This window comes from Syngnathus scovelli, chromosome 17, assembly GCF_024217435.2.
Source record: "Syngnathus scovelli strain Florida chromosome 17, RoL_Ssco_1.2, whole genome shotgun sequence".
In the NCBI taxonomy this organism is placed as follows: Eukaryota; Metazoa; Chordata; class Actinopteri; order Syngnathiformes; family Syngnathidae; genus Syngnathus; species Syngnathus scovelli.
The window spans coordinates 3,455,622-3,474,092 of NC_090863.1; the positions used below are offsets into that span (position 1 = coordinate 3,455,622).

The window sequence follows — 18,471 nt, forward strand, 5'->3', positions numbered from 1 at the left end:
ACGTACACCGCAAAGCTCACGCAAACAGACGGCTTCGATGATGTATGCAAATTGAATCAAAATGAGCTACAGAAATAGCAGACGGAATAATGAATTGCAATTGGTGTTTAAAGTACCTTACATTATTTAGAAAATAGACGTTTAACAGACGGAGCAATATCAATGAACATGCCTGTATGTGATTTTTTTTTTGGGGGGACAATTAGTAATTTTAGTATTGATGTGGAGGGCCGTATCTGGCCCCCAGGCCTTGAGTTTGACACCAATGGCATAGAGTCATATGAGATTAGATTTGACACCATTTGTATACACATATCACTATGTTTCGGCTAGATATTCATTATTTGTATACACCAAAATAACAACATACTTTAGCACTTCTCCAAATAGATACAATCAACAATTTCCTAGATGCATTTAATAGGATTTGACACAAACTTCAAACGGATGTTTTTGAAATTCTATATTTTTCTTAATGGAATAATAGATTATGCTATTTCGCTCACCAATTTGAAATGATGGCAAAACATTGCAGTGTGTAGCGTTGCAGTGTTTTTTGGTGTTTTGATGTTTTTTTTGCAGCACGGCAGAGTGTTTTCAATGCAGTAGGTCTTCTGTGAATGAACAGTGTCTTATTTCATTTCTCTATTGATTGACAATAAACAGCGTAATTAGATTTCAGCTGCGAGAAAACTAAACGTCGTAACGATTCTCTTATTTTTCTACAAATTTAAACAGCGCCACACAAACATTAGTTAATTATCCATAACAGATGGAGAATGAAGTAAAAATAAATACCTTTATGTGTATTTTGGGATTAAGTTTCATTATTTTAATGAAAGATGTTTTCATGAAATTAAATTAAGCAGAAAATAAAAAAAGTTCTAATGAATGGGGAAAACAGCGGCATCAATTGTTGCATAGGAATGATTTCCTACATACAATAAATGAATTAAATAAAACACTGAAGAAAAGAAAACAAGATCAGCTCTTTTTTCAATTCACTCAGGCATTGCTGGTTTTGCAAAGCAAGCAAGAACAAGCATTAATTATTACTTAAATCAATAAGATTGAAAAAAAAGTCCATCCACTAAGGTAGTTTTCCGAACAAAATGTAATTTTTCCTCCTTAGGCTCTAAACCACATTCGACTCTTGATTTATCCTGATAAATGCAATCTTGATGTGTGGTGTTATTTCTTCAAATGTGTGCCTAAATTCATTTTCACATGCGTCTTACAGCCGATGTCAAATTCAACACCTTCACACCATATGTAGTAATCAAAATGCCTGACAAGTCAACACACAAGTTAATCACACAATCCACAGTCAGAGTTTCATCAAATAAAATGCATACATTTCCACATTATTAATACAAGCAGGAACAAGCCTAAAGCCGTGTTTAGAATTATGAATATTTTTGGTGTATTTTTAGCCATGAATGAGCCACTAATCACAGAACGGTGTCTGGGACAATCACTGTGATTGGCTAGCTAATGCAAATCAGTTCATGAGATAGAAGCGAAGGAACGGCAAAGAAAAAGACATCGTGTAGTTATTTAAGATCAGCAAAACCTTCATCCGGATTCTCTTGCCTATAGATCAACACAAACCTTTCATGAAGATGGAATACGTTTCACGCAGTTAACTTGTCAATATGTGTTAGCATCCGGCCGCACACATTCCTTAAACACGAGAATTTCAGCACTAAAATAAATCATTGGCAAGAGCACCGACATTTTCTTTTCAAAAAATGAGGGCGAGGCTCTTTTTCATGGAGTCTTAGGCTGTAGAATTGCCACCGTTATCCAAGTAACAGCGGAGCAATCAAAGGAACCATTGATTTAATAAGCCATTCGCAGTTTCACTGTATTGCTCCGTGTGTGCTTAGACTTGTGTGGCTTAATCATGAAGATTAAGGACAGGAGAGGAACGAGGGCTGCCTGCCCAGCCCAATCTCCTCCACTACGGCTTCTTGAAAGCAGAATGGCTGAGCTGCGCCTAGTCGAGTGGACGACGAGGCTCAAAAAACCTTGCCGGATATGTCACGGGGTCGTCATCATTTATTTTGCAGCGAGCTATTTAAATTTGTGCATTTATCTTGAAGAATCTCCACACAGCCAACATGGAGTAGAGTATCGACACCGATACTCGCATTTCTTTCCGTATTGTGCATTTTGTAATGCCGAAATGACCAAATGGAGCAATTAAGTTTGTTTTAATTGAACTAAACTAAACCGCTCAAGACTTAAAAACTTTAACAATTACATAAGACTTCTTTATCTTTTAAATCAATGTTGCGCAGTTAATAGGAATGACAAGTGCCATTTTGTCATGGATTAGCTCTATCTGCACATCTCCACACCTGTTCCCTCATCGCTTTAAGCAGGAAAAAAAAAAACCTCATCAATAGCTCGGATCGATGGCCTCAAAGATTTGGCCTAAGCGCTCCTCCATCTTTACGAGGCTGTCATTCATTATTGGCTGCACCGACACATCTTATTTAACAGGAGACTTACTGGCTTCTGACGACGCGAGGAAAAGTAAAGCGCTCCCTGAAAAGAGATGTGCTTCTTTTATGGGGATGCTTTGAGCAAGATTCTGAGCTCTCAATTGGTGAGGAGGCGAAGCTGTGCTGTACTTTAAAAAAAAAGAAATAAATAAAAACACCCACTCTTAGAGAATGCAAGCAGGAAATCATCAACACAGCAGTTGGTTAAGGGTCTCTCTTGTTATAAGTAGTAAAAGATGATGCCATGACACCAGACAGAGCTGAGAAATGTGACTTTTGGCTCGAGTCCTATTTTGTTCGACACGGTCCGCCTTTTCTTCACCGGCAGCACAATGAATGGAGGTTTGGCATTTGAAAGGAAACCGAGATTTGCTTGCGGATTAATCCCTTCATTAGGGAAAGGGAGGAGTTAATTGCGGCAGCAGCTGCATCTCTCATGTTTACACCAGTGACAGTTTTACACCAAGCCTTCAAAGACACAAAAAGCAATTATCCCCCCCCCAAAATAATGCAAGGCAATCTTGGCGTGATGAATTGAAGTCAAATTAGCCTTTCTTTTTTCTTCACAACAGATTTGTCCTCAACAGCTGTGTTGGCTGGCAGCGCGTGTGTGGTCTTTTCCGGGTGAATCGTCACCCAACATAGATAAAACACTTGACGTGCACTGAAGAGTTGCCAGAGCGATCAAAGGTGAGCCAGAGTCACGATTTCAAGCTCTTCATGAGCGCAGGGAAAAAGGATGATTGTCAGGTGTGTTGTGATCATCTGGAACAACACCTTCAACAGAAATGGGAGTTACCAGAGCACTGACAGGAAACTATACGTCAAGATTTCGCTGACAAATTAGCTACATTGTCGTGCGTGTTCCAAGTCAAAAAGTGTGATGGCAATATCTGGAATCATATTCAAATGGAATTGGTTCTTCGTTGTTCTTTTGATTAGTTACACACATGCAATCAGCAACCAACGCAGTTCACATTTGGGGGAGGTACACAAAATAAACTCAAGCAAGCAATTCCAATTTGGATCAGGACCAAACAGTCAATCCATCCTTCCATCTAGAGTACTGCTTATGCAGTTCTAGGCCGTGGGACACCAGACTACTTCCTGGATTTGACGCTATTCAGTCACAAAGCACATAGTGTAAAGAGAACCATACATGCAAATCAACTGAACCCACGCTGCCTGTGTTTAATCGCCTGTGAACTATTCTAGAAGTCAGATTACATTTTCCTTTAATACTCATGCACTGAAAAATGAGCACTGCCCTGTGTCACGCTGTAGGCAAATGCGGGAAAGTCCTAGGCTTGCTTTAGATTGCAATAGATTATTCATCATGGGTCTTTTATTCACTGCCTTAGAGATTTTCGGAGTCATTTTTGTGTAATTTTACTCAATAGCAAATGAAGACGGTTGGAGTCTATCACTGCTGATGACTTTGGGCGAGGTGGCAGGTTACATACTGGACTGGCTCATGTAGCCAAAGAACCATTCACACTCATATTCAGACCAATTAGAGTCTTCAATAAACAGAACATAGTACATGCTTTTGGAATGCAGTAGGAAACCACAATACTTGGCCCAAACCAATGCAAACATGGCATGCCAACTCAGAAGTGGGAAGTGGATGTGCAACCCAGCCAACCTGGTGCCACATCAAAATATTTAAGTGACAGACTATAAGATTAAATATATAGTTTCACATTTTAACTACAGAAATGTAGTCTGGGACTTTTTACCTTGGCTACTCTTTAAATGTGTGATCAATATTATTGTGCAATATTTAATTTATCATCATTATTATTATCATTATCATCACTATTATCATCACTTTTATCATTATATCATCACTATTATATCATCAATCATTATATCATCATTATTCTCATCCTTATCATTATTGTCATCATTATCATATTCTTATCATTATTCTCATCATTATTATTCTCATCATTGTTACTATGCTCATCATCATTATGCTCATCATTATTATTCTCATTCTCATCATCATTATTATCATTGCAAACTCACTCTTGCTTCTTAGTGAACTACGACTACATTTATTGTATCACCACTTTGCTGAGACCAGGAAGTTGAGACCCTTAAGGCAAAACAAAAATTGTGAAAAGCTTGGTGGCTGGAAGCAGAAAGTAAGGGCACGGAGGGATGTGTGGTGGACACACAACACACCAGCGGTGAGAAGACAAAGAGACGCACGCTAACACTCGCTGTTAGAGCTGATCAATTTCTCATCCCCTCAATAATAGATGTGACCAGCACTGAGCACTATCTGTCAGGCTTGGCTGACCGAAATACAATCCCCAGTGGGCGCAGCACACACGCATAGGAACACACATGCAAGCTTCTGTGCAATCACAAAATATTAGATTTCAACACACTCCGCTTACTTGTTTGATTACTTCTAAGCTAACCTTGGAGAGCTTGACAGCACAAGAAATACAGAATGAAATTTAATACAAGATGGTGCAGGCTTGACTCCGGCGATGTCATCGCCGTGGTCACACACTGATGCACTCTCAATCATCAAATCAACTTGATCCATTTCAAATGCAATGAACAAAAAAAAAAAAAAAGCGCCGCATCTTTTGCTCTCCCTTGTGCCACGTGCTGGTAATCTGTCAGTCTCCCACAAGTAATTAAAAACAAAAATCTCATTCACACCTTTCCAAGCAATAAATGGTACACGTATTAACGTGCTAGTACCATCAGATTTCCAGATAGCTAGCGGGGGCATGGAGCGACGGCAGGAGGTGAACATGTTGCAGAAGTCTCAGTGAGTTAGAGCGGGCTCTTGCTCAGCCCATATCTGTCAAGACCCCCTTGTGTCGCTTTACCCAGATGTGTCACACGGCAACTCTCGCATATGCGTCGCATATTTCTTTTATCGCCAGCTGTTCCCCTGCAAATTAGTTTTCCCTGAAAGATCCCAAAAAAAAGGATCTGCTCCTACGCAGACTTTTATCATTGTGACATTTGCCATAATGGTTGGCACTATTCTATATCTGCGGGGATGCATTCAAAGAGAGTGTGACGAATGAACAACATGGGGGTTTGGGTCATGTTGACGGTGTTGGGACAACAACTGAAAACATGTCAGCCCTAACGAAATCAAAGGCAGTGAGATCATTCCAAAAAGAGTCAACATCAAATCCAATATTAGGGCCGCGCCGTGCGACACTTCAAAAATCGGCGATATTGTCAGCCTTGAAAGTGTTGGAATATTAAAAAGCACAACTTGCACGAGCCACTTTGTAGGAGGAAGCTTTGTCGTCATCACAGCCTGTGCGCTACTGAACAGAAGACGACTGCATTGAAGCGTCTCATCGTGACAACTCGGCCAGCAAATGCACAAAAGCATGAATTTCTATTATTCAGCCCTTCCACTGAAATTAATTGTTCATTAAATATTGCTTCATCTGATGAAGCCACTAAATACAAGTATTAATGACTGGGTGCAATTTTGGCTTCTTGCACACGTTTCAAGGTAAACAATCTCTCGCTAATGTAACATTCCAATAAAGAAGGAATTAGTCCCACGCTAGCTGGCGGAGCGGAAAGATCTACTATATACTAAGCGATATTAAAAATTCAATAAAGACTACCTCATCTGTCCATCTGATGAAAAACGTGTTTTATTTTCAGTTGCACAGGATTCAAACGTGGTCAACAGATGCAAATTTTCTGTTTTGTTGACAAATAAAATAAAAATAAATTAACATTTGTTCATTTATTTTTGACTACAATAAATTACAAATAAAAAGTAATACATATAAATGTATTTCTTTTGAGTAAAACAGAAAAATTGCGTCTGCATTTTAATCACGATGCACATGTTCAAATTAAGTAAATCCTAAAGACTTTTCTTTCATAATATCTATATATTCATCCCTCTTGTTTGCTGGCTAACTAGCAACCCATTTACCTCTGTGTTGAAAAAAGCCAGGGTTTTTAATGGCGTCGATTTCTTGTATTTGTTGGTACCCACGCCAGAGTGAAGGTCAGAAACTCACTTTTTAAAATGGTAAAGATGATAGGAATACAGAAGAGTGCATCATTTGACCAAGTCAACAGAAGGCCATCATTTCTGACAGCACTCATGCCTTTTCCATGAAATTTCAGCTTTTGCCTTTCTGGCTCAAGGTAGGCTTTTCAAATTAAATTGGAAAGCAAGGTCTTCCACGTTCTGATTGGTTGACTTATTGGAAACAATGGCCATTATCATTATCCACAATGTCAAACTCACTGGCCCGTTGAACAAGTATGAGTGTTTATTCAGCGGTCTCATCTACACATGGGATGATGATCAACGCTGATGTTGGCTCATCAGCTAATTAAGTGAAACAGCAGAATGTCCACTGGGAGTTTAAGTTCCGAGACGGCTTTGACCGTGTGCGTAATATTTTTTTGCGTACAACATGTTGATGATTTATTTCCCTGTATTTGGAAAATAATTGACTTGGGCCATGAGACCAAAATGTGTTTTTGAAAACTTCCACGATGTCGTCGGAGTTCAAATCCAACCTACAGTATTTGTTAATTCGAGTGTGTGTGCATGATTGCGTGTCAACATTTCACTTGAATAAAACTGGCAGCTTGCCCAGAATATTCCACGCTTTTTTTTCTCAGTACTTGTGTACTTCTTTATTCATCATTTACAGAGAAGTACATTTTGAAAATGTGTTGATATGTAAATTGGTCTTTTATCATATTTCATTCTTACCACAAGGTAATGTTAGAGATGGGTAAACAGGAATTGGATAGGAAATAGCTAAGTTGCATCAGGAAAGGCTTCCGATGTGAAAACTGTGCCATACGAATAAAGTGAAGTCGCTCACTGGGGCGACTATCCCTGATGGGACGATTCGAAAGTCGCAAAAACTTCCCTCCTCTTTCTCGAATGACAGATACTGCTACTTGCATGTCCTAGTTTTTTTACGTACACTGTTATGATGTTTAAATGGCCTTCCAAGATAGACCCAAGAAGAAAAGCTTGCATGTGCAAAGCTTGACAACCCCGACACAAAACTAAGTTGCTTTATGGCAAACACACACAAAAAGATCTAAAGAATGCACAATCTCATTTAAGACACAATTCGCGCCCTGTTCTGCCGTACTGTGTTCACCATGTAGGCCAAGTCAAAACAAATGGGACGCTAGTGCAATAATGAACAAGTTGGTGTTTGGAGTGCGACTGTGATAATTAGTCTCAAGATGGTGCATTTGTCGAGAGAAGGTTCATAAAATATAGAGGCCATTTGGCAAGCACTCAAGAACAAATTTGTATTCAGAGTGGGTGGGGCCTTACACAAATGTTGCTTGGGCTGTTTAAATCCGGCAGTGGCAACAAACAACCTGGCCGTTCCAGGTAAAAAGCAAGACAAACAAGCAACCTTGGTTAAAGCCAGATGAAAGCAGACTTCTTCATTTGTTGACTTGCTTTCCCATGTGCCAAGGGGACCCTGTACATCATCATTAAAGGTTTCAGACAAAAATTGGGGCCACGCAACCGAGCGACGACCCAAGGTCAGGAAAAATGATAATGATGTTTATGAAGTGTGAATCCACAAAATGAGATGCCTATTTGCATCTTTCCTAGTGCCCATATCTAACAAAGGCAGTCTCTCATGATTTAAGATGTGTGCTAGCAGGTTTTATAATGTGCAGTCTACTCAAGATGATTAAAGAGGATGTCAACCCCAAACTTTTCTTCGCAATGTTATTATAAGTGCCCCCCACTCATCGAAACGTGGCATTCTGATTAATATTGCTTTTGTGGAATACGAGTTAAGCAGCCAAATTAACGTGTTTTTATCGATCTCAGGAGGCGGCCATTTTGCCACTTAACGGATATGACATCACAGTTGCCAGGACCAATCACGGCTCAGTTTGCAGGTTTGTAGGGTATTTCTAGTTTCTGCGATTAGAATGAACACATCATTCAAAAACTCAAAACACTGCGCATGTGGAGGACAAAGCTAACTCTGTCAGACTGTTTGACATTGAAGTTCAAGGAACAATGAGTCAAAACAAACCGGGACAAGATGACATGACAAAATGGCTCGACTGCTGCTGATCCCAGTTCAGATTGTTTTTGTGTTCCTTGTGTTTTCTTGGGATTTGTTTTGGTGTGAGTCGTATATGCTTTCACAGCGTCAACGATACCACCAAAGAGACTTCATCATTCCTCACGAGAGTGTGTTCAACAAGGATAAAAGAATATGTCTGCGTGTGCTTTCCTGTTGTTTTTTTAGGATTTTTTTGAGACACTTCAAAAGGAGCAGCCTCAACAAGGGTGCTTTAGAAGAAAATATTAGTCTTGGAAAATAACTGAGTACAAATATTTTGTAACTCAGCAGAATTTTCATACTTTATTTATGGCAACCCTCACTATGTATTTGGACGGAGGAATGTGGGAAAGCTTTTATTAAGACCCCTTTGCAAAAGCATTCAACTGCAGGGTGAAAAATGCATGTTCCCTCTCTGTCAACATCCAAAATGTATCCATTGCACACAAGCAGACATATTCCTGCAATGTCATATTAGGAGATTATTGTCCCAGGCTGCCAGCCCTCCAAGCTCATCTGCTCAGATATCATGACACTAATCACCTCATTTCAAACCTGCTCTCTTTGCTTATTCCAGCGATGGAGTAGGTGACCTTCGGTGACAAATATAAATTCAAACTTGTATACAAATGTGATGCCACTTAGCTCCAGGTGGGCTCAACTGTACTGCACATCCGTCCTCCCACGAAACGGGAGAGAAGAAAAAAATACTTTGAGCATTTCATCTTGTCTTTTTATTCTAGAGGCATTAATGATTCATAAAAACAAGACTTTTTGATTAAAGTATCAAAAGGAAAAAAGGGAAGTTTTAAGAGTGGATTTCAGAGGGGAGACTTGCCACATCTAATTGGACCGTCCTTTGACAGCATCAAAAACTCGGAGGGATTAAATACAATGAGACACAGCTAGAGTTTGAAGCTATGACACTCAGCACACTGCGGCGACGCAAGGAAGAATTTATTACATCAATGTTTATGATCTACAAGATTTATAATAATCAACGCACACCCTGGGGGATTATACGCTGTATAAAGCTTAGACAAAGTAAACATGGGCATCCAACTGTGGTTGACCGCAATTATCACAAAAGTTGTCTTTTCAAACTGCCACAAAGCCAAATTGCAATTATATTCTCGGGGTTGCATGCTCCCGCAGGGCTCGGAGTATCGATGATTCATTTTGTGTTTTATCAAAGAAAGAAGAGTACCATTAAAAAGAGATCAGTCAGCCACCAGGCATGAGGACTCGGCGACTAATTGCCCATTCATCAAAAAGCTTCTTCAAGTGGATCGCAGGGCTGAAATATCGCACATGACAAGTGAACCACAACACAGTCATTTCAATATTGATGAACTTCATGCTCTGAAGCGTGACCCCCTGTGAAGAGCCTCGGAAGAGGCTGGAAAAGAAACAGATGCGCACACCTGGCCGCGTGCATAGATATGCTACGTTGTCTTAACATGCTAGAGTGATTCGAAGAATTATTCAGGCTATTTATCAAGAGAGTTTGGCAAAGGGGATGGAACAAATATTCCCTTCTCTGCTCTGTGTGGGGTTATCAGCTCTGCAGCCATATCAGCAAATCTGTTTTAAAATAGGCCTTTTAACTCTTTCATTTGACAACACGGCCAGCAGGCTTTTACAGGAATCGAATATTGCGTTCAAATGATAGCAGACTTGATGTCTTGTCTTGAATGTTTCGCCGCTATCGGGACTCACACAGATGAAGCATTTATCTTATGATGCACCCTGACTCAGATAGTTTTTAGAAATATACATGCTGCTTCAAACACGTCTGTGAACATCTGTATCTGTGCTGGGAATCCATCCATCCATCCATCCATCCATCCATCCATCCATCCATCCATCCATCCATCCATCCATCCATCCATCCATCCATCCATCCATCTCTGCATTTCTCTTTTTTGAGCTTGGCCTGTTTTTTTCTCCTTTTCTGAACTGCTGCATCAGCTGGAGCTAAACACTAAACCTCTGGCCCTGAGGCAGGGGGGAAAGAGGCAACTATTGCGTGTGTGGCTACTCTGCAGCGTTAACGTCAGTTAAAACAGGCATTAAAAGAGTCATATGTGGGTTTGATTGCAAGTGCACATTTATCCGAGCTATTTCTTTTCAAACAGACTGATCGAGAAGGAGCACCACCTCTTCCATATCAAAACTCAATGGAAGCATGAAACTGCTGTCTCAACTTGAGCATGAGAGCTTTACAATGAAAAACATTCCCAAAACTGTTTTATTGTGTGTCTCACTATGAGGCAACTACGACTAAATTTCAGTGACGTCAGTCTTTGTGCTACGCCCTGCTCATGGACCTGAAGCATGATTTGGGAGCTCCATTCCGTAGAAGCAAGCCAAAGTCTCAGCCCTTACTTGGTGCAGCATATGCTAGTTTTTGGCACGTATATTCTGCATATGGCTAATAGTAACTTGCACCGACAGCCACAATAGCTGTTAAATGATGTAACGGACATGGGGCATTAGCTGTAGCATCCAATTTAATTTGTGCTTTTGTTAATGAAAAGCGAGAAGGAAGACAAGCAACACTGTCAGAGCAGCAACTCGGTAAATGATAAAAAAAACAAATGATGACCATGAGCACTTGCACTACTAAATCATTACGTCTCCATCTATCTATAATGTATCTCTGGTATAGATTTTTTTTGTACATTGGTTCCTGCGGTATGTAAACAAACAAAAACCAACCGTTTTTGATGCCACGTTTGTAATGCTTTGCATTCATATCCAGAATTGTCCTTCAAAATATGTACGTCCTGTGTAAAGCAGATATTTATAATTAGGAGTTTGTTTAGACTTTTTTTTTCTCTAAGCTAACTACTTGCAGACTCCTAAGTGCTTTACAAAGCCTCACATTAATTTATTTGAAAAAGAATTGAAACAAAGTGATGGGAGCCGTTTATGGAATAGTTTTCGTTATGAGCTTAAAATGGCTTTGACGCATTTTGTTCCTGACTGTTGTGACTTGCCCCCACATCTGAGGCCACTGGCATGAAGTCTCCCAGACTTTGTATGTCGATCTCTCCAAAGAAGCTCTCTGTGCTTTAAGTGCTACCAGAATCCGTTCATCATTGTCATACAGTAATTCACTATGTAATGTGCTTTAAAGTCCCTGAGAAGCACAGCGACAGACATGGTTTTCCCGATACAATTCCAGCCAAGTCAGTGTCCTGTAGGAGCAGCGATTTAACACAGGCATGAGCTAATTACCTTGGTGTAATGCGCAAATTTACAAAAGGATCGAGAGAATTCTTAAGGTATTTGTATGTCAGAGGTGACAGATTATACTGGAGGCGTCTTTACAAAATCCTAAACACATATCTGTGGCTGATATGATAACATGCAGCCGTGCAGATGAACATTACCACCAGCCCACACATTACACCTACGGAGAAAATGCTACCTCAGGTACATAAAGTGTCTCACAAAATGACTGGCAACATTGATAAATGTGAAACAAAACAAATGACCACTGCAATTAACACCAGAAACTGCAACTAAAAGCCACGCAAGGAAGTCATGTGTTAAAAAAAATAAATAATCAGTTTTACTCTTTGTTGTGCCTGAAGCACTGTTAAACTGTGAATAGAAAAATGTATAATTAATCCAATTTGAATTCAAATATATCTGTTTTGAATCAGAATAGGCAAGATTAAGAATTGAAAAGTGCGCTTCAGTTTTCGGCCATAGTTTGACACTAAAATGTACTTTTCAAATACTAGAAATGAAGTTTCATTGATTGAGATTCATCTTTATAAATGTGAATATTGGAAGCTTACGTGAACATCACTTGCGAATCTCAGTCCCCTTCCATGATGACTCTCCGAGGACTGTTCTCCTGTAAATATAGGATAAGGTAGATCAAAAGTAACGCAATGTTATTAGTAGAAAAAGAAGCCTTACCCTTAATCACTCAATCCCTGGCTAATATTTAACATTTCATCCAAAATAATTCCAGAATATTGTTATAAACTTTGTGGGCCTTACATTGTGTGACTTTCGAGCCGATTTGTTTTCAGCACAGGAGGAAGCATTTCTAAATACACATTCACACTAGGACACACACATTTGGCCCTGGGCATCCTGCTGTCTTTCTCAATAGCAGTGTTTCCTGTGAAGAGAGATGTTGAACTTTTCTCGCTGGAGTCCACCTTCATCTCGCCCATCTAAATGACCGCCCGACTCGGAACCGAACGCAACTGCACCGATCCAATTCGATGATATTTGCAACACGGACCACCAACAGGTAGCAAAATACAAAATGTGCTTCTAGATAAGCCTTTGATTATGTATGACTTTTCAAGCATGGATAAGGTGCATTAGACTGAAAACAATCAGACTGTGACCGAGCGACACCATCTGAGGATGGCCCCCCGCAGATAAAAAACATTCCTCCGTTCAAGCATATCCTCTAAATGACTCCCTCCTCGCTGCCTTTCTCCAAGCATCCATGTCTCGACACAACTCAGGAGGAGGTCGCCATGTCCCGCTCTCACCCCAATCTGGGGAGAACATTGCATCATGAAAGTAAAAGAGAAGGTATGATCCTTTGTAACAAAACCTAGGCCGACCTTTGATGAATTGCAAGCTCTCACAAGGGAGCATCGGCAATCACGCGTCTTCAGCTCCCTTGATTGATCACCGTCAAAAAGGGATGCAGAGGAAACGTGTCCCTCGTCGTTTTTTTTGCATCTATGAGAATTTTAAAATCAGCAGCACATACTGGCTGGAGGGGAGAAGAAAAAAAAAAAAACACGCTCGTCAGTCACTCTTCTTGAGTAGGTAATTGGAGAAGATAAAGCGGAGAACCCGCTCGGTGCAAAGTCAGTGCCAAGTCCCAAGTATTTTCCCTCCCCCCCCTTCAAAAGACCGACACCAGCGGATACGCACTTTGCCGAAGCTTTTATAATTTCCGCTGTTTCTGAGATTTAAGAAGGAACTGAAGGGTTCTTAAGATCTCCGAAATTCCTTATTTCCTATCCTATATGAATCAATTGCAAAGGGAAAACTATCATTATGTTCTCACTGGTCCTTGGGGAATGTTCATGTCTTGATCACTAAGAATTTGTTTTCTCATTTCTACGAGGCGGCGCTGTCTGATTCATTGCAAAGCATTGTCATCGAATGAATGGTGCACGTCCATCGTCTGGTGAGAAACGTCCCCCGTGGGTGCTCATCTTGGGGGTTCTCCCACTGTCATTTGGAAGGAATCAAAGGGATGGAAAGGCTCGCTGATCATTTAGCACATTTCCTGTGTGCTTGTGCCACTATTTGGAGAGGAGCGCTTTCCCAAACAACAAATGATGATAAGCAAACATCATAAAGGCTGAATAATTGAAAAGAAAACAAAACATTACAACCAGGGCGGCAACTTTTTGAAGCATACTTTAACATCTCTCACTTTCTTCTTTATCGCCAAAATCAGTTTCCATGTAATCAGGAGAAATATTGATGATTAAAAATAATTCATCACTGGTAATTATAAAGTGTCTAAATGTGTCAAACGTGGATGAAGACTCAAATATGGCTGTGGTTACATTTGAATGAAGTTTTGTTTCTATTGTTAAAACACTTTGCTAGCATGAACCTAGACATTTATTTTCATTGAATGATATCAAATCTATGTCGGCTTTGTGAAATTGAAACAATGACATGCTTCACGCTTGCTGTAATTGAAATGACTTTTCTTGCAGCGTGGTGGTATCAATGTATTTGGGAGAGCGACCGTGCGCTGTTTTGTAATTCTATGTAGCCATGAAAAATTGGTTGTTGCCCAGCATGGTCGCTAATGGAGATCTGAATAAAAAATGAATTATTAGATTACTATGCCCTAGTGGCAAACTGGATTTGAACTGCAGAGCCAAGATAAAAGCAGATGATGAAGCGCATGTCACAGCCATTTCGCTAGTGAGTCGCAAACTTTGATGGCACGAACGATATAAATATCGTCTCGTGGGGGGGGGGGGGTTCGGAATGGTCACTTTATAGCAAGGCGCCAGACTCTGTTTAAAATACAGCCTGTTTCCATCTTTTAACTATATCTTCAGCCTTGGTAGAAGTTTATTTGAAACTAGATTTTGGATTGTCCATGTCGCAGGTTCTCGACAGCCACACATTTGTCTTTGTACTTCCTCGACATGTGCACATTTTGTACTTTTCTTACAAATATTGTATACCCTCATATTTCAGGTCGGAATAAATCATTTCTAAAATTCACCTGTTCTCCATTTGAATTTTGAAAAATTGCATTGAATATCCCTTTTCATGCAAGCTTTTAGAAACAAAACACTGAGCAAGGCAAAATGAAAATTCATGCATTCATACATACTCCAGTTTAAACAAGCAAGCCGAGCCATGACATTGACACAACTGCAGCCAGATGCAACGGCCATGTATAATCCATGAGCTTTCCACATACATAAACATGTCTGGCATTGATCAGAGTCATTAGACTCGTTTAAAGCCCCTTCATATGCATGTTGTATGTGATAGCATCCATTTCCCACATTAGTTTTTATGTACTCAACAAGCGACTTTCAGTGCACGGCTTTCCCTCTTGAGAATGGAGCGAGCTTTCAGAGTCGAGTGTATCAAAACCACTCGGTGCCCCCTGCAACATCAACAAATTATATATAGATGTGGCACAAGCACTTTTCTTGCTCTTACAAAGACAAGTTATACGGCGGGCTGTAATAATCGATATCACCTGAGAAAATAGGTCATAAATTCAAGCAAATGTATTTCCCAGAGGCTCAATAGAGTTCCTACGGTGCCACAAACAAAAACATTAATAGGTACTCTTGTGGAGCGTGTACAAATGAGTCTTTTGCACAAGCATAAATGACTTCAATCCTCCCGGATATGAGGCCAAGTACTTATTATAGGCGACTTCCAGGGTCAGATAATAAATGGATGCAATCCGGCGGGGCTTTTGTAGCCGATCAAGCTCATTAGAGACGCGATGAACCGAATGGAAATAGCGCATATGGGCGGTGAGCAGGTAAAAATGTTCTGGCCCCCCAGGGCGGCGGGGGGGGTTTGCTGCTCAATGTGTGACAGTCAGTCCGTGGGCTGCTGTTTCTCGGTCTCTGGTGACGGTGGCTTGTAGACAAGCGTCGGGGGGGTCACTCCGTCTGTCCGCTTTGCGCGTAAAATCTGCACCATGAAAGTGGCAGCGCTCTTGTTCGTTATTTCTTTATAATCAATAAATACTTAATACAGCAAGGATGTAGGACAACAGGCTGCACATCGCCAAATGGTTTTAGACAGATCCTAAAAAAGATTAGCCACGGTGCGCCAGCGGACAGGTTCAGTGGATTACATTTTTTGGGGATCGGATTGTTCAAATGTAACAATCACGCCGATGTTGATTCATTTGAAAAGTCAAATCCAGCTGGGGCAATCTGGATCTTGCAAATGCGCAAAAACGCAGCGTCAAAAACACACGACTTAAAAAAAAAATCATTCTACGTTTGCGTTACGCAAAGTGTCTGCGCCGCATCTTAATTTAAAAGGATTCATTTGCTATGGAGTGATGAGAGGAGCAGACAGAAAGAGGCGAGAGTCCCAGAATTGGAAACTGAGTCTGACCTCTGCTAAACATATTGCCAAGAGGACAAAGTAGTCGTTGATTTACCTTAGACGGGAGATCTTGGTGTAATAGTCTCAAGTTGCCGCGCTCGCGTCGCGTCAGTATGCCCCTCTCCTCTCCTCTCTCGTCTCTTCTGTCGGGTCCAACCAACAGGGACGCACACACAGACTTGCTTGCTCTATCTTGATCTCACTCTCCCTCCCCCCCCCCCCCCCCCCCCTTCCTCTCTACTAGCACGTCTGATCATTGAGCGTTCTCGTTATTTTAATATAATAAAAGGAATAAGAAATAAGAATTGTGTCAAACGGAGGCGACTCTAAGATGTGAATTTAAGAGAATATTACGCAAATGATGGCAGACCTTTTAGTTTGGGCTTTATTAAACAATCCTGAACGATGGAACGCTGGTGAGATTTTCTTATTCTGCTTCTAGACATAAAGTTTAACCTCAGACATTTTTTATTTTGCTTTAAGTCCATACATGGTGAACGTCGCTATTTTGTCAGGGAGCCTAAAAGGTTGCAAACAATTTTATTTGTTGCATAGAAATTTGGAATACATTTTCCCCTAGGCAAGACGAGTAGCAGCCAGCATGTCAAAAAAGTTCTGTGCACAAAAAAGCTGAGCGTTGTGACAGGAAAAGATTCATAGAAGAATCCTTAATAACTTAAAACGTCAGCTGGTACAGACTCCAGCTCATTGGTGACCCAAACGATGAATAACAAACATTTAAAATTATGTTTCACTCACAATCTGTCCCGATCTGGTATCGGAAACTTGTGTCACTTACATTATGCATAATTAACTCTGCATCTACTTACAGTATTTATAGATCAGCTACAAAAAAAATCAATAAGATGCTTACATGATGTGTTTGCATTGAAGGAACTGTTAAGTAACAGAGATTTTAGTCTTGAAGAAATGACATCCTTCAGACTGTCTTTCCATTGTCAAAACATGGATGATATCCAATTGAGGGCAGCGGAGGTAGCCAAGGTCTAATCTGTGGATTTTATTTTGGTATGTTTTGCCAGGTGCCATTTTCAATCAATCATTTATCTGTTTGTTTTTTTAAATACCCAAAGCACAGAGACAAATACAAGTGAGTATACTCACTCAGATAGCAAATTTATCCTCGCTTTTTCACTTGCATATGTGGAAAAAATATATATTTTTAACCTTGGATACTGGGAACCAAACTGGAAAAATAAAAAAAAATGTGGGCATAAAAGTGAAAACTGCCTGCTCTTTCCATGAAATGAGAATTTTTGAGGAGGGATGTCATGGCAGTTTTAGAAGCAGATTATTGTTGATGCCTCCTGTTTAAAAGTGGCCTTTAATCGTGTGACACCAGGTAACATGACAATCACAGGAAACACTGGAGAGGATGGTAAATACTGGTACGAGGGGAAAGCGGACAAACAAGAGGCCTTACTGGTGGACTGAGGCTAAGCTGAGCAAGGGCGTGCAGACTGACGGGGGGGGGTGGGTGAAGTGGAGGCAAAAAGACAGGTGCCCAGGGAAGGAGGCAAGGCAGGAGTGCAGGAGAATTGTTTTCTTGTTTTTGTTTTTTTTATAGAAAGAAAAAAAAACGCAGCAGGGTCTAAAATTTCAAACAGTCCAGGCGCTTTTTTTTTTGTACACAGCGCATCTGGCTCCAGTTTCATGCCAGCAACTCCTGATTTTTGTATGAATACGAGGTACGGAATTGCCATGTTGGGCATACCACAATAGCACGGGGAGTGTTTTTAAATCAGCAATGTGAAGTGCCAGGAAAAACATCTTAATATTCTTACACTCAATGACAATAAATCTGTACATATGTTTTGGTGGCGTGATGTCGAATGCAAATTATGAGGCTTGAGTGAATAAAGACTGGGAAACCTTCACTCACAACACTAGCAGAAATTGTTTTTTTTTGGGGGGGGGGGGGGGGGACTACACACTGTTGGCTTTGGTTTTGTATTCCATAATGACTTGAAACAAATCTATAAATGCATATCTAGGCAATTTCAAAGCTGCTGATTCATCGATCTGTGATTTGTGTCATTTATCAAGTAACTTTTGCTGATAATTGGGAAGTTGGGTTTCAAATCTCCTCGACTAAACTGGATTTATAGAATTGTTTACTAACCGTAACATCACTGTTGTGTCATTGTGGTGGAAGCCCTTCTGGTTCATCATTAACATGAACATGCACACTGAGCCATCAACTGATTACATTAATGAAGGTTACTCAAACCCTCTTCATC

General features: G+C 40.4%; 1 protein-coding gene across 2 annotated transcripts in view; it reads right to left on the reverse strand.

The window, feature by feature from the left end:
* The window catches only part of LOC125985312 (uncharacterized), a 107,450-nt gene extending 91,041 nt beyond the window's left edge, over positions 1-16,409 (reverse strand). For both annotated transcript variants that reach the window (XM_049748019.2, XM_068648598.1), the window contains exons 1-2: positions 16,266-16,409; positions 12,409-12,467 (exon numbers count right to left, since the gene is read on the reverse strand). The gene's annotated coding sequence lies outside the window, so the exon portion shown is untranslated. The remainder of the gene's footprint in view (positions 1-12,408; positions 12,468-16,265) is intronic.
* Between the last annotated feature and the right edge of the window lie 2,062 nt (positions 16,410-18,471).